A 14,450-nucleotide genomic window follows, 5' to 3' on the forward strand; every position below is an offset into this window, starting at 1 on the left:
TAATTTCATGGAACACTTCTACGATAGCACAGGTATGACTATCTTGATTCTGTCAAAAATTTGTCATGGATGTACATGCATGACAAAAAAGCGACCTACTGTGACAAAAACGTATCATCGCGGAAGTGTATATTTTTTGTAGTGACATCGGCCAGCCGGGGAGAGTCAGACTGGTTTATAAGGCAGAGCACGGCAGCTAGCATCGTCCCTTCGGGGACATCTGATAAATTGGAAAGATACAGAGAAGATTAGCATGGCCCCTGCGCAAGGATGACACACACAAATCGAGAAATGGTCCAATTTTTTGAGATTTTCAACGCAAGTCCCTAGAGCCTACTTTCTTGCACTTGCGTGTGTAGCTATTCGTACAGAAAGGCCCTCAATATTGCCTTTTCAAATTTAGATCCACACGCTTTCTCTTCTTTGTTATAGAAGATATAACCTTTCTGTAGTAACTTTTTAGCTTTTTAATCTATTATCACATGTTTCTGGATTACTCTTCAGTTTCAGTCCTCCTACATGTAGTGTATTCCATCAATTTTTTATTGTCTTTGTTCCTTACCCGTAACTATGATTCGGTCAAAACGCAAAAAAAACATGTTTCATTAGTCTAATTTGATTATCTTACCACCAAACAAACTCATCTAAGACTTGTGAGAAAACTCTCTCGGACACTAGTGATGGTTTCTGGTAAACTCAAAAGAATCTCTTCTTCAAACCTTTCTATCTAGTGTACAATAACTTGTGGTCGATGAATTACGTAGGTCACAACTGGTGGCAATAACTTGATCGTCTAAGCTCCTTCACGCACAAGTTTCCGTTTTAAACAGTTTTGGTTTGCATAATCCACCATTCATAAATTGTGAACAAACCAAAAGGATTTGTTGATCCCTCCTTTCCTAAACGTGCATGTACCCTCCCCCCACGTGCAGCAACAACTATAGTATTTTTTGTGTTCAAGCATCGATCGTTATCCCCTAACGAAAAACATGAGGGCCCGTTATGCTCTTCCATTAATTTGGGCCACATCAAGAGAGATCCAATTTGCAATTGATGGCCCGCCGCGCACCCGATGGCGTCTTGATTTGATAGGACAACGCCAAGGGAAAAACAAAATCTTGTTTGTTTAGTCCCACATCATCCAGCCGGGGAGAGTCGGACTGGTTTATAAGGTAGAGTGCCACAGCTAGCATCGTCCCTTCGCGGACATCCGATAAAATTGGAATGATACAGAGAAGATTAGCATGGCCCCTGCGCAAGGATGACACCCACAAATCGAGAAATGGTCCAATTTTTTTAAGAATTCTGCGCAAGTCCCTGGAGCCTTCTTTCTTGCACTTGCGTGTGCAACTATTCGTACAGAAATGCCCTTTAGTTTCCTTTCTCCATCAGAAGGGTCCTCAATATTGCCTGTTTAAATTTAGATCCACACGCTTTCTCTTCTTTTTTATAGCAGATATAACCTTTCTGTAGTAAATTTTTAGCTTTTTAATCTATTTTCAGATGTTTCTGGATTAGTCTTCAGTTTCAGTCCTCCTACAGGTAGTGTATTCCTTCAATTTTTTATTGTCTTTGTTCCTTACCTTTAACTGTGATTCGGTCATAACGCAAAAAAACATGTTTCATTAGTCTAATTTGATTATCTTACCACATAACAAACTCATCTAAGAATTGTGAGAAAACTCTCTCCAACACTAGTGCTGGATTCTGGTACACTCGAAAGAATCTCTTCTTCAAACCTTTCTATCCTTAGTGTACAATAACTAGTGGTCGATGAATTACGTAGGTCACAACTGGTGAACTCTAAATCTTCGTGTAGAAAAGTATATATGTTGCATACCATTTTATATATCTAGTCACACCAAATACACGGTAAGCTAACTAAGCATGAACCTTTTGGCACTATGTTCTTTGCAATGTTTACTTGTGGCAACAACTTGATCGTCTAATCTCCTTCTCGCACAAGATTGCCTTTCAAAAAGGTTTGTCATTTTGCGTAATCCACCTTTCATAAATTGTGAGCAAACAAAAGGATTTGTTTGTCCATCCTTTCATAAACGTGCATGTGCCCTCCCCCCACGTGCATCAACAACTATAGTTTTCCTTTAATGTCCAAGCATCGCTCGTTATTCCCTCACGAAAAAACATGAGGGCCTATTATGCTCTGCCATTAATTTGGGCCACATGAAGAGAGATCAGGTTTGCAACTGGAAGCCTGCCATGCGCCCGATGGAATCTAGGTATGGCTGGACACCGCCGTGGACAACACAAACTTTCGTTTGTTTAGTCCCACATCAGCCAGCTGGGGAGAGTCGGACTGGTTTATAAGGCAGAGCGCGGCAGCTAGCATCGTCCCGTTGGGGGCATCTGATAAAATTGGAACGATACAGAGAAGATTAGCATGGCCCCTTCGCAAGGATGACATGCACAAATCGAGAAATGGTCCAATTTTTTTGAGATTTACCGCGCAAGTCACTGGAGCCTTCTTTCTTGCACTTGCATGTGCAGCTATACGTACCCAAAGGCCCTTTAGTTTCCTTTCTCTATCAGAGAGTTCCTCAATACTGCATTTTTTAATTTCAATCCACACGCTTTCTCTTCTTTGTTATTGCAGATATAACCTTTCTGTAGTAACCTTTAGATTTTTAATCTATTGTCACACGTTTATGGATTAGTCTTCCATTTCAGTCCTCCCACGTGTAGTGTATTCCTTTAATTTTTTATTGTCTTTGTTCCTTACCATCAAATGTGATTCGGTCATAACGCAAAAAACATGTTTAATTAGTCTAATTTGTTTTTGTTACCACCTAACAAACTCATCTAAGACTTGTGAGAAAACTCTCTCGGACACTAGGCTGTATTCTGGTACACCTGAAAGAATCTCTTCTTCAAACCTTTCTGTCTTTAGTGTACAATAACCAGTGGTCGATGAATTACATAGGTAACAACTGGTGAAATATTAATCTTCATGTAGAAAATTATATATGTTGCATACCATTTTATATATCTAGTCACACCAAAGACATGGTAAGCTAGCTTAGCATGAACCTTTTGGCACTATGGTCTTTGCAATATGTACTTGTCGCAATAACTTGATCGTCTAAGCCCCTTCACGCACAAGTTTGCTTTTTAAAAAGTTTTGATTTGCATAATCCAGCATTCATATATTGTGAACAACCAAAAGGATTTGTTGATCCCTCCTTTCCTAAACGTGCATGTGCCCTCCCTCCACGTGCGGCAACAACTATAGTATTTTTTGTGTCCAAGCATCATTCGTTATTCCCTAACAAAAACACGAGGGCTCGTTATGCTCTTCCATTAATTTGGGCAACACCAAGAGAGATCCGGTTTGCAACTGGCGGCCCGCCGCGCGCCCGATGACGTCTTGATTTGGCAGGACAACGCCATGGGCAAAACAAACGCTCATTTGTTTAGTCCCACATCGTCCAACCAGGGAGAGTCGGACTGGTTTATAAGGAAGAGCGCCGCATCTAGCATCGTCCCTTCGAGGACATTCGATAAAATTGAAACGATACAGAGAAGATTAGCATGGCCCCTGCGCAAGGATGACACGCACAAATCGAGAAATGGTCCAAATTTTTTGGAGATTTCCGCGCAAGTCCCTGGAGCCTTCTTTCTTGCACTTGCGTGTGCAGCTATTCATACAGAAAGGCCCTTTAGTTTGATTTCTATATCAGAAGGGTCCTCAATATTGCCTTTTTAAATTTAGATCCACACGCTTTCTCTTCTTTGTTATAGCAGATATAACCTTTCTGTAGTAACTTTTGAGCTTTTTAATCTATTATCACATGTTTCTGGAGTAGTCTTCAGTTTCAGTCCTCCTACATCTAGTGTATTCCTTCAATTTTTTATTGTCTTTGTTCCTTACCGTTAACTGTGATTCGGTCATAACGCAAAAAAACATGTTTCATTAGTCTAATTTGATTATCTTACCACCTAACAAACTCATCTAAGACTTGTGAGAAAACTCTCTCGGACACTAGTGCTGGATTCTGGTACACTTGAAAGAATCTCTTCTTCAAACCTTTCTATCTTTAGTGTACAATAACTAGTGGTCGATGAATTGCGTAGGTCACAACTGGTGAACTCTCAATCTTCCTGTAGAAAAGTATATATGTTGCATACCATTTTATATATCTAGTCACACCAAATACACGGTAAGCTAGCTTAGCATGAACCTTTTGGCACTATGTTGTTCGCAATGTGTACTTGTGGCAACAACTTGATCGTCTAATCTCCTTCCCGCACAAGTTTTCCTTTCAAAAAGGTTTGTCGTTTTGCATAATCCACCTTTCATAAATTGTGAACAACCAAAAGGATTTGTTTATCCATCCTTTCCTAAACGTGCATGTGCCCTCCCCCCACATGCGGCAACAACTATAGTTTTCTTTTAGTGTCCAAGCATCGCTCGTTATTCCCTCATGAGAAAACACGCTGGCCCGTTATGCTCTTCCATTAATTTGGGCCACATCAGGAGAGATCAGGCTTGCAACTGGCGGCCTGCCACACGCCCGATGGAATCTAGGTATGGCTGGACACCGCAGTGGGCAACACAAACGCTCGTTTATTTAGTCCCACATCGTTCAGCCGGGGAGAGTCGGATTGGTTTATAAGGCAAAGCACGGCAGCTAGCATCGTCCCTTCGGGGGCATCCGATAAAATTGGAACGATACAGAGAAGATTAGCATGGCCCCTGCGCAAGGTTGACACACACAAATCGAGAAATGGTCCAATTTTTTTGAGATTTTCCGCGCAAGTCACTGGAGCCTTCTTTTTTTGCACTTGCGTGTGCAGCTATTCGTACCGAAAGGCCCTTTAGTTTCCTTTCTCTATCAGAGAGGTCCTCAATACTGCCTTTTTAAATTTCGATCCACACACTTTCTCTTCTTTGTTATTGCAGATATAACCTTTCTGGAGTAACTTTTAGCTTTTTAATTTATTATCACATGTTTATGGATTAGTCTTCCGTTTTAGTCCTCCCACATGTAGTGTATTCCTTCAATTTTTTATTGTCTTTGTTTGTCGGTGTACTAGAGTAGGGGTACCCTAGTATCCCGAACTTGTGCACGGGCAGTCGCAGCATCCCGTGACAAGGCTTGTCGGGTCACCGCCAAAGTCCTCCGTGGTTCCTTTGGAGCCATTCAAGAACAAAGGATCCAAACCAAGACACCACAAGACCCCGGCAAGAGGAGCTTGCCGGGAAGGCCAACCAAGGCAAGGCGCTTAAGGAGACAAGACCCCGGCAAGAGGAGCTTGCCGGGAAGGCCACCCAAGGCATCTCAAGGAACTTGCCGCGACGCGCCTAGCGTCCCGGCAAGGCCCGGTGAGCGACAAGCTCCCGGACGCGACAAGACAACAACCGCGGCAAGGCGCTTGCCGCGGCAAGCCACCACTCTGTGCCCGCGCTCCAGTACATCCACCAACGTGTCGCTCTAGGACCCTTCCAGGCGTGCGTGGCGGGAGGCTGTGCAGCCAGCGGTGCGCAGTGGCGAGCGGCGCTGACAAGATTGCCATCGTGGCGAGCGGTGGCGTCCCTGACGGTCCCTTTTGCACTGTTTAGGTGACACAGACGGGCATTTAATGCCCTTGTCCCCTGCCGTCAGGGTTAGGTATGATACACTGTAGCAGGTAGCTGTACCTACCGCAGCACCTTTCCATTTTTACCCTTTGTCTCTGTTGCCACCTGTCGGTGACCCCTTGAGCATATAAAAGGAGGCCCAAGTGCAACGTAGGGGGGGTTCAGAAAAAAGAGAACACTCAGGCTCGGTCTCGTTAGCCGCTGGTGTGAACTGTAGCACTCCGCGCTCCCGAGCAAGAACTCAATACAAACCACAAAGCAGGAGTAGGGGTTTTACGCATCCGTGCGGCCCGAACCTGGGTAAACTGCTCGTGCGCTTCGCCTCGATCCGCTCTTCATGCGACCTCCGCCCCCGCTGAACCGAAAGGGACTCGGTCCGCCGGTCCCATAGGTGTTCGTGGATTAGTCCCCCGACATCTTTGGCGCGCCAGGTAGGGGGCGTCGAGCTTGTGTGAACCAGATCCGGCGTTCACGCGAGCTAGATCTTCGTCACCTTCATTAACATGCCACCGAAGAAGAAGGCTTCGGAGGCGGCTGCTCCATCCGCGCCTTACCCACCACCACCGGAGCAAATGGCTGATGGGGCAGACGCCGGCGGAAGAACGGGCATCGACGAGGGAGCTCATGGTGCTGCCAGGTCCAAGGACAAGGCTGCGCTGCCCATCGGCGGCATAGCCGGCTCCCACAACGACCGGGCGCACTCCAAGACCTCGGCGTCCGTACATGCACCGCGCCCATCTCAGGAGGCGCGGGACCGGCAGCGTCATGGTACTCACGGTACCATGCGTTTGCTGGACCAAGATCGAGCTGGTGGACCTCGGAGTGCTCAAGACCAACATGCACGCCAACATGCTGGCACAAGCGAGGCACGGTCGCCTGGACGGGACACTGCTCCTTCTAACATGGTTAGAAGTCCGAGCATGTCCCGCTCCTCGCACCGTTCGCCACCACCACCCGCCACTGCAGCAGAAGCTTTGGCACGAGCTCAACTGCTCCTGGACTACCCTCCAACGGCGGACAAGATCGACGACTGGAGGGCCACCATTCAGAGTCTCATGGGCTTCGCCAACGGCGACACTCAACAGTAGCCGAGCACGTCGCAGCCGCGGCAAGCCAGCCAGGCACGAGCCGGTGGCGACAAGACCGGTGGGGGTGCAACCACTGTGCACTCTCCGCCCCGAAGGCCAAGATTGCCGACTCGCTGGATCCACCTCGACAGTGACTCCAACGCGTCATCAGATCCACGAGCTCGTCAGGATCAGGGCCAAGTTCTTCATGAATGACAGCAAGAAGACGCTCATACACGTATCGAGCGCCGAAGAGAACCGCGACGTCAGTCGGACCAGTGCGCTGGGCCCTCTGTTGACATGCATGCGCCAGGGGAACCAGGCGACTTGCCGTATGCGGTAGGTTGCCTTGCGTTTACTCGTGAGCTGCGGCAAGTCCAGTGGCCCAGCATGAAGAATTTCAAGACAGATGTACCGGAGAAGTACGACGGCAAGTCGCATCCGTTGGAGTTCCTCAGCATCTACACCATCGCGGTGCATGCTGCCGGGGGACGGGACGACAAGATCCTTGCCAACTACTTCCCGCTGGTGCTCAAGCCCAACGTTAGGTCCTGGCTCATGCACTTGCCGGACAACTCCATATCCTCCTGGGCAGACCTATGCCATCAGTTTGTCGGCGCCTTTACAGGCGGCCACAAACCTCATGGCCAAGAGAGTGACCTTCATCTGCTCGCCCGGAAGGAAGGAGAGCCCCTGCGCAAGTACATTCAGAGGTTCAGCCGTGTACAGCACAACATCCCAGATGTCCACCCTGCCGCGGTCATCAGCGCGTTCCATCAGAACGTGCGTAACCGCAGGATGCGGGAGGAGATGGCGATGTGCAAGATCAGAGACGTCAGCAAGCTCTATGCCCTGGCCGACAAGTGTGCACGTGCTGAGGAAGGGAGGAAACTCACTGGAGAGAATACAGGAGCAGGAGGATCTGACAGCGACGATGCTGCCCCGGCAAAGAAAAACCCGCGGCGGAACAGGAAAAAGAAAGGCAAAGATGTGCTAGTCGTTGAGCAGTACGGCAACGAAGGTGGTGCCAAGAAAGCCAAAGTTGGTAGCTCCGGCAAGGAGATTGCCACATGCACCAACTGCCAGGCTGTGGCAGTCACCGACAAGCAGGACGGCACCGACAAGCAGTATTGCAAGATCCACCGCACCAAGGGCCATGACCTTCAGAGCTGCAAGAAGGTCGAGCAGCTTGTCCAGCAACAAAAGGCTGAGTACGAGCGATGCGACAAGGAGAGGGCCCAAGGTGGCGATGGAGAATCCGGCAAGAAGCGCGCCGGCCGGGGAGGACGCCGCGGCAAGGCCAAGCAGCGGCAAGGAGACAGACCTCCCCACGGCTGCGACAAGGATGAAGATGATGACGACGACGATGAAGACATGGAGGATGTCGAGACCAGTGAGCAGGAGTTCCAGAAAGCCACAGAGGTCTTGTGCGTTGATGGCGGCGCTTCTCTGCATACTTCGCACCGCCAACTCAAGCAGTGGGTGCGGGAAGTCAATGCGGCGGAACCACCTGTCGAGTCACGCAAGCTTCTGAAATGGTCCAGCACGCCTATCATCTTTGATATTGAGGACCACCCTGATCGCACAACTGCGGTCGGGTGCTTGCTGATGTTGGTTTCACCAACTATCCGCAACCTCAAGGTCACTAAGATGTTAGTTGATGGCGGGGCCGGCTTGAACCTGATCTCCTCCGCGGTACTCTAGAAACTCCAGATCCCTGACAGCGAGCTCGAAGAGACCGGCACATTCCAAGGAATCAACCCGGGAAGGAGCAAGCCTAAGGGGAAGGTCACGTTGCCTGTAACATTTGGCAGCGAGCTGAACTTCAGGACTGAGAGGGTCACTTTTGACATTGCCGATATTCCATTGCCTTACAATGGGATACTTGGCTGTCCAGCACTCACCAAGTTCATGGCAGCCTCTCACTATGCATACAACATGCTGAAGATGCCAGGCCCGATAAGCGTCATCTCTGTCCCCGGCGACAAGAAGGATGCTCTTATCTACGCCGACAAGATCTACAGGGAAGCGGCAGCCGCAACAGATCGCAAGTCACTTGCCGTTGAAGCTCCCGGGGGGAAGAAGAAGACCAAGTCCGGCAAGAGTTTTGATGCCCACTCCGGCAAGCGCACCTCTTCGGAGTGCTGCGCTGCCGTCGAGGACGCACCATCGAGCTCCACCGGCAAGTGTAAGAAGACAATGGCAGCTCCGCCAGAGACGAAGAAGGTGTCCGCCAAGGAGGACGGCACTGGTGGTACCTTCACCATCAGTGCCACTCTCGACCCTAAATAGGAAAGCGCGCTCATTGCTTTCCTGCGGGCAAATGTCCACGTGTTTGCGTGGCAACCGTCTGACATCCCCGGTGTTCCCAGGAAAGTAATTAAGCACCACCTTGCCGTTTGTCCTCATGCGCGGCCCGTCAAGCAGAAGGTCAGGAAGCAAGCAGTGGAGCGCCAAGAATTCATTGCAGAGGAGATCAAGAAGTTGGAAGCAGCAGGCCTTGTCAGAGGGGTGCTCCATCCTACGTGGCTGGCCAATCCTGTAGTCGTGCGCAAGGCGAACGGCAAATGGAGACTTTGTATCGACTTTACCGATGTTAACAAAGCTTGTCCCAAAGACCCATTTCCTTTGTCGTGCATTGACCAGATTGTTGACTCCACGACCGGATGTGACTTGCTTTCATTTCTTGACGCATACTCAGGATACCATCAAATCTTCATGGCAGAAGAGGATGAGGAGAAGACCGCATTCATTACTCCATGTCGCACGTATTGTTTCATACGGATGCCTTTCGGATTAAAAAATATTGGTTCAACGTTCGCAAGAGTAGTCCATGTCGCTCTTGAGACACAAATACACAGAAATGTGGAAGCTTATATGGATGACATAGTGGTCAAGAGCAAGGACAAAGCAACTCTGATCCAAGATTTAGACGAGACCTTTGCAAATCTGCGCAAGATCAGCCTCAAGCTCAACCCAGAGAAGTGTGTGTTTGGAGTCCCCTCCGGCAAGCTTCTCGGGTTCTTCGTGTCTCAGCGGGGAATCGAAGCCAATCCCGACAAGATCAAGGCCATTGAGCAGATTGAAGCACCAAAGCGCGTCAAGGATGTACAAAGACTTACCGGTTGCGTGGCTGCTCTCAGCAGGTTTATCTCTAGATCTGCTGAGCGCGCCCTATCGTTTTTCAAATTATTGAAAAAGGCAGGTCCAGTGAAATGGACTCCGGAAGCGGAGGCTGCGCTGCAAGACTTGAAGAGATACCTGTCCTCCCCTCCAATACTTGTCGCACCTAAGCCACAAGAGAAGTTGCTGCTGTATATAGCAGCAACCAATCAAGTGGTTAGTGATGCGTTAGTGGCAGAGAGGGAGGCAGATGATGAGCCAGCAACCACGGCAGGCGCATCCAGCGACAAGTAGGGGGCTTCCCCGGCAAGCTCTGGTCCCGACAAAGATGGATCTGCGCAGATGCGCGAGGAGATACAGAAGAAAATGGTGCAGCGCCCAGTTTACTTTGTCAGTTCCCTTCTGCAGGGGGCTAGGTCAAGGTACTCTGGCGTGCAGAAATTGCTTTTCGGCCTTCTCATGGCCTCGAGAAAGCTGTGCCATTACTTCCAAGCACATGAGATCACAGTCGTCACTCGCTCTCCGCTGAAGAGGATACTACAGAATCCAGAAGCGACAGGCAGGATTGTTGAGTGGGCACTGGAACTATCAAGCTTTGGCCTCAAGTTTGAGAGTACTTCAACTATCCAAAGCAGAGCATTGGCAGAATTTATAGCAGAATGGACACCAACACCAGATGAAGAAATTCCAGAAACGAGCATCCCCGTCGACGAAGCAAGCAAAGAGTGGCTGATGTACTTTGATGGTGCTTTTTTGCTGCAAGGCGCCGGCGCTGGCGTGCTGCTTATCGCACCCACCGGAGAGCACCTCAAGTACATAGTCCAGATGCACTTTCCCAAGGAGCAAGCAACAAACAATACTGCAGAGTATGAAGGCTTGCTTGCCGGTCTTAGGATCACGGCAGACCTTGGGATCAAGAAGCTCATTGTCCGGGGTGACTCGCAGCTTGTCGTCCGCCAAGTGAACAAGAGTTATCAGAGTCCGTTGATGGAAGCTTACGTCGACGAAGTGAGAAAGCTAGAAGAGCACTTTGACGGCCTACAGATGGAGCATGTTCCAAGAGCTCAGAACGCCATTGCCGATGGCCTGTCAAAGTGCGCTGCACTTAAGTTACCTGTGGAACCAGGGATCTTTGTGCTCAAGCTGACTCAACCGTCTGTAATGCCATCAACTGGACAGAGCAAGAAGAGGAAGTTGATTTCTGGTGACTATTTTCTGGCAGAGCTTCCCGAAGTCGCCGCCAAGAAGGTCCCCAAGATCAACGCCAAGAGCGCTGAGGAGCAATCTGCTCCGGCAAGCCCTAGGGTTTGTTCCGTTGAAGCAGAAGCTCCCGGCAAGTTTTGCTCCGGCAAGCTTGGCGGGGAACGTCAAGCTCCGGCAGAGCCGCACGTTCTCGCCGTAGAAGCGGACGTTCCCGCAGCAGCAGATTTGCCTTTGGCAAAGAAGTTCCCCGAGATCAACGCCAAGAGCGCTGAGGAGCAATCTGCTCTGGCAAGCCCTAGGGTTTGTTCCGTTGAAGCAGAAGCTCCCGACAAGTTTTGCTCCGGCAAGCTTGCCAGGGAACGTCAAGCTCCGGCAGAACCGCAGATTCTCGCCATAGAAGCGGATGTTCCCGCAGCCGCAGATTTGCCTTTAGTCGTTGTTGTCGAGCCACAAGCTCCTGCATGGGCACAGCAGATTGTCCGTTTCCTTCAGACAGGAGAACTTCCCGAAGAGCAAGAAGAAGCGGAAAGAGTAGCCCGGCAGTCAAGTATGTACCAGTTTGTCGACAAGACACTGTACAGAAGAAGACTCAACGGTGTGAAATTGAAGTGTATTCACCGGGAAGACGGACAAAAGCTGTTGGCAGAGATACATGGAGGCATATGTGGTCACCACATTGGCGCAAGAGCACTTGTCGGCAAAGCATTCCGGCAAGGTTTCTTTTGGCCGACAGCCCTCCAGGATGCAACTGCACAAGTAACCAAGTGTGAAGCGTGCATGTTCCATTCCAAGCAGATACACCAACCAGCTCAAGCTCTCCAGATGATCCCTTTATCCTGGCCATTTTCGGTCTGGGGGCTCGACATCCTCGGCCCCTTTCCCCGAGCAGTCGGGGGCTTTGAGTACTTGTACGTCGCAATCGACAAGTTCACAAAGTGGCTGGAAGTGGAACCAGTGAGGAAGGTGACAGCACTGTCAGCAGTCAAGTTCTTCAGGTCGATTGTTTGCCGCTTCGGGATCCCTAACAGGATAATCACCGACAACGGTACGCAATTCACGAGCCATACCTTCATGCAGTACGTCCAAGATCTTGGCGCCAAGGTCTGCTTCGCTTCTGTTGCTCACCCGAGAAGCAACGGTCAAGCGGAGAGGGCAAATGCTGAAGTGCTGCACGGGCTCAAGACCAGGACTTTCGACAGGCTGCACAAGTGCGGAAGAAACTGGATTGAGGAGCTGCCGGTGGCTCTTTGGTCGGTCAGAACGACGCCAAATCGAGCCACTGGACAGACACCTTTTGCTCTAGTCTATGGAGTAGAGGCAGTTATCCCCACGGAACTCATATACGGGTCACCTCGAGTGCTCGCTTATGATGAGCTCGAGCAAGAGCAGCTGCGACAAGATGACGCGCTGCTCCTTGAGGAAGACCGTCTTCAGGCTGCTGTGCGAGCCGCTCGCTACCAGCAAGCTTTGCGCCGCTACCATAGCCGCAAAGTTAACGCCAGAAGTCTCGAGGAAGGCGACCTTGTTCTTCAGCGTGTTCAGTCTGCCAAGAATTCCAACAAGTTGACGCCGAAGTGGGAAGGCCCTTACCGGGTGAAACAAGTCACTAGGCCTGGCGTTCTCCGCCTTGAGACCGAAGATGGCATTCCGGTGAGCAACTCCTGGAACATTGAGCATCTTCGTAAGTTTTACCCGTAAGGCGCGGTTGCCGGCAACCACCTTTTGTACAAGTCTTGCCGCTGTTGCATGTAATCATTTGTACAAAGCCGGGCGCAGACCCCGTGCATAAGTAAAGCTCATGTGCTCCGCACATTTTGTCAATTTCATGCTTTCTATTGTTTAGCATATATGATCTGACACTTTGTGCAGCACCTACTCCACGGTAATCAATAACGAGCCGTAAAGCTCCGTATCTTTATTTTCTCTTCTTTCTTTTTTCTCAAGGAAAGGAAGGTTCCCTCGCCCACAAGTTTGCCGGGGAGGAAAGGATAAGATAATGGTATGGACCAGGCGTCATTCAAGAAAATTTCGCCTTACCGGGAAGCAAACAACAGAAAAGCTAAGTTGCCAAAGTTTGAGCAATCAGATTTTTTAAATTTTAAGTTATCTCCCTTGAACGACCGCACTTTGTATGGAAAACCTGTGCGCGGAGGAACCAACCCGTAGCTAGTTGTGCCCTTACTTTATTTTGAGTCCGCTCAACAACTTAAGTGAGATGCAACTAGTTGCGACAAGGTTTCTTGTCGGTAGCGGCACCGCCAGCAGGCTGCTGACATCCCGCACTCAGCGCTCGCGGCTCAGGTACCTGCACCGGCAAGTTCCCTAAAAGCGTGGGGCAAAAACATACAAAGGGAGGAATCAAGTAAAGGGAATAACCTTGCAATCATTACCCAGAATAAAGTTATATTACAAAGATAGCTTGTCGCGGCTCTAACAGATTGTTTTCATAGCATGACAAACAGCGGCAAGAAAAGAAGAAATGGGCAGCCTAATCTACGCGATCGCCCTCGATCCTCTTGATCCCGCTCATCTTGTCCACAATGGGTGCGACAAGGGACTTGAGCGCCTCCAGATCAGCATCCGGCGGCAGGGTCTTGAGGACGTTGGTGAAGTTGAGGCCCGGATTGTGGAAGGCCACCTTCACCAACACTTTCTGAAGAGCTCCCGCGCAGATCTTGCGCGACTCGTCGGCCAGCTGCTTTGGGATCCTCTCCCGGAGTCGCTGGAGGGCCGCCGCCACGCCCTTGAAGAACAAGACGAGCTTGGCGCTGGGTTGGAGGTTCTCGTCGGAGGGATACCCGAGATCCCCCATCCCCAGCTGCGCCAACTCCTTGTCAATATCTGCGGCAGCGCTCACGAGGCTCTCCATCCAGTGCTCCACATTTTCCCTGAAGGCATTCTGGGTGGCGGCAACACTCTCCAGCAGCGCCTTGTCGGCCTTAATCTCTTCTTTCAAGGCCGCCTCCTACTTCTTGGCGCCGTTTTACGTCTTGGTCAAAGTGGTCAACTTCAACACAAGATCCGCATTGGAACCTTTGGCGGCGCTGAGCTCTTTGCCCTTCTCGGCAAGATCGGCCTCCAGCTGCACCACCTTCGTCTCCAGCTCCTTCTTGGCGGCCTCGGCAACTGCGGCAGCATCCTCTGCTTGCTTAAGGGCTCCGCCGAGTTTTTCCTCGCGCATGGCAAGCTCCTCCTCGTGGGCGTCAAGATTGACCTTCCGCTGCGCCAGCTCGCCCTCCTCCGCGGATAGCTTCACAGTGGCAAGTCGCTGTTGCTCTTCGACTTCAGCCTTCTCGAGGAGGAAGGCCTTCTGCGCTTCGGCGAGCTGCTCCCGCTCCTCCGCCAGGGACCAGAGGGCTTCCCGGTGGAAACCCCCGAGCTCTTCCGCGCGCTTCTTGATGTCTGCTCCCGCCTTCGCGACAAGTGCCTCGCGGGATTCCAGCTTGGCTTGCCGCGCG

At 50.3% G+C, this 14,450-nt stretch overlaps 5 non-coding genes across 5 annotated transcripts; all 5 read left to right on the top strand.

The window, feature by feature from the left end:
- Positions 1 to 204: 204 nt before the first annotated feature.
- LOC123088770 (U6 spliceosomal RNA) lies at positions 205 to 306 on the top strand. The gene has a single exon (XR_006442078.1). It is a non-coding gene; the product is annotated as a U6 spliceosomal RNA (small nuclear RNA).
- An 888-nt stretch (positions 307 to 1,194) lies between these two features.
- On the top strand, positions 1,195 to 1,297 carry LOC123088771 (U6 spliceosomal RNA). Its single transcript, XR_006442079.1, has one exon. It is a non-coding gene; the product is annotated as a U6 spliceosomal RNA (small nuclear RNA).
- Positions 1,298 to 2,351: 1,054 nt separating this feature from the next.
- On the top strand, positions 2,352 to 2,454 carry LOC123088794 (U6 spliceosomal RNA). Its single transcript, XR_006442101.1, has one exon. It is a non-coding gene; the product is annotated as a U6 spliceosomal RNA (small nuclear RNA).
- Positions 2,455 to 3,499: 1,045 nt separating this feature from the next.
- On the top strand, positions 3,500 to 3,602 carry LOC123088750 (U6 spliceosomal RNA). The gene has a single exon (XR_006442059.1). It is a non-coding gene; the product is annotated as a U6 spliceosomal RNA (small nuclear RNA).
- Positions 3,603 to 4,657: 1,055 nt separating this feature from the next.
- LOC123088766 (U6 spliceosomal RNA) lies at positions 4,658 to 4,760 on the top strand. The gene has a single exon (XR_006442075.1). It is a non-coding gene; the product is annotated as a U6 spliceosomal RNA (small nuclear RNA).
- Positions 4,761 to 14,450: the final 9,690 nt, after the last annotated feature.

Source organism: Triticum aestivum, chromosome 4A (assembly GCF_018294505.1).
Source record: "Triticum aestivum cultivar Chinese Spring chromosome 4A, IWGSC CS RefSeq v2.1, whole genome shotgun sequence".
Lineage (NCBI taxonomy): Eukaryota > Viridiplantae > Streptophyta > Magnoliopsida > Poales > Poaceae > Triticum > Triticum aestivum.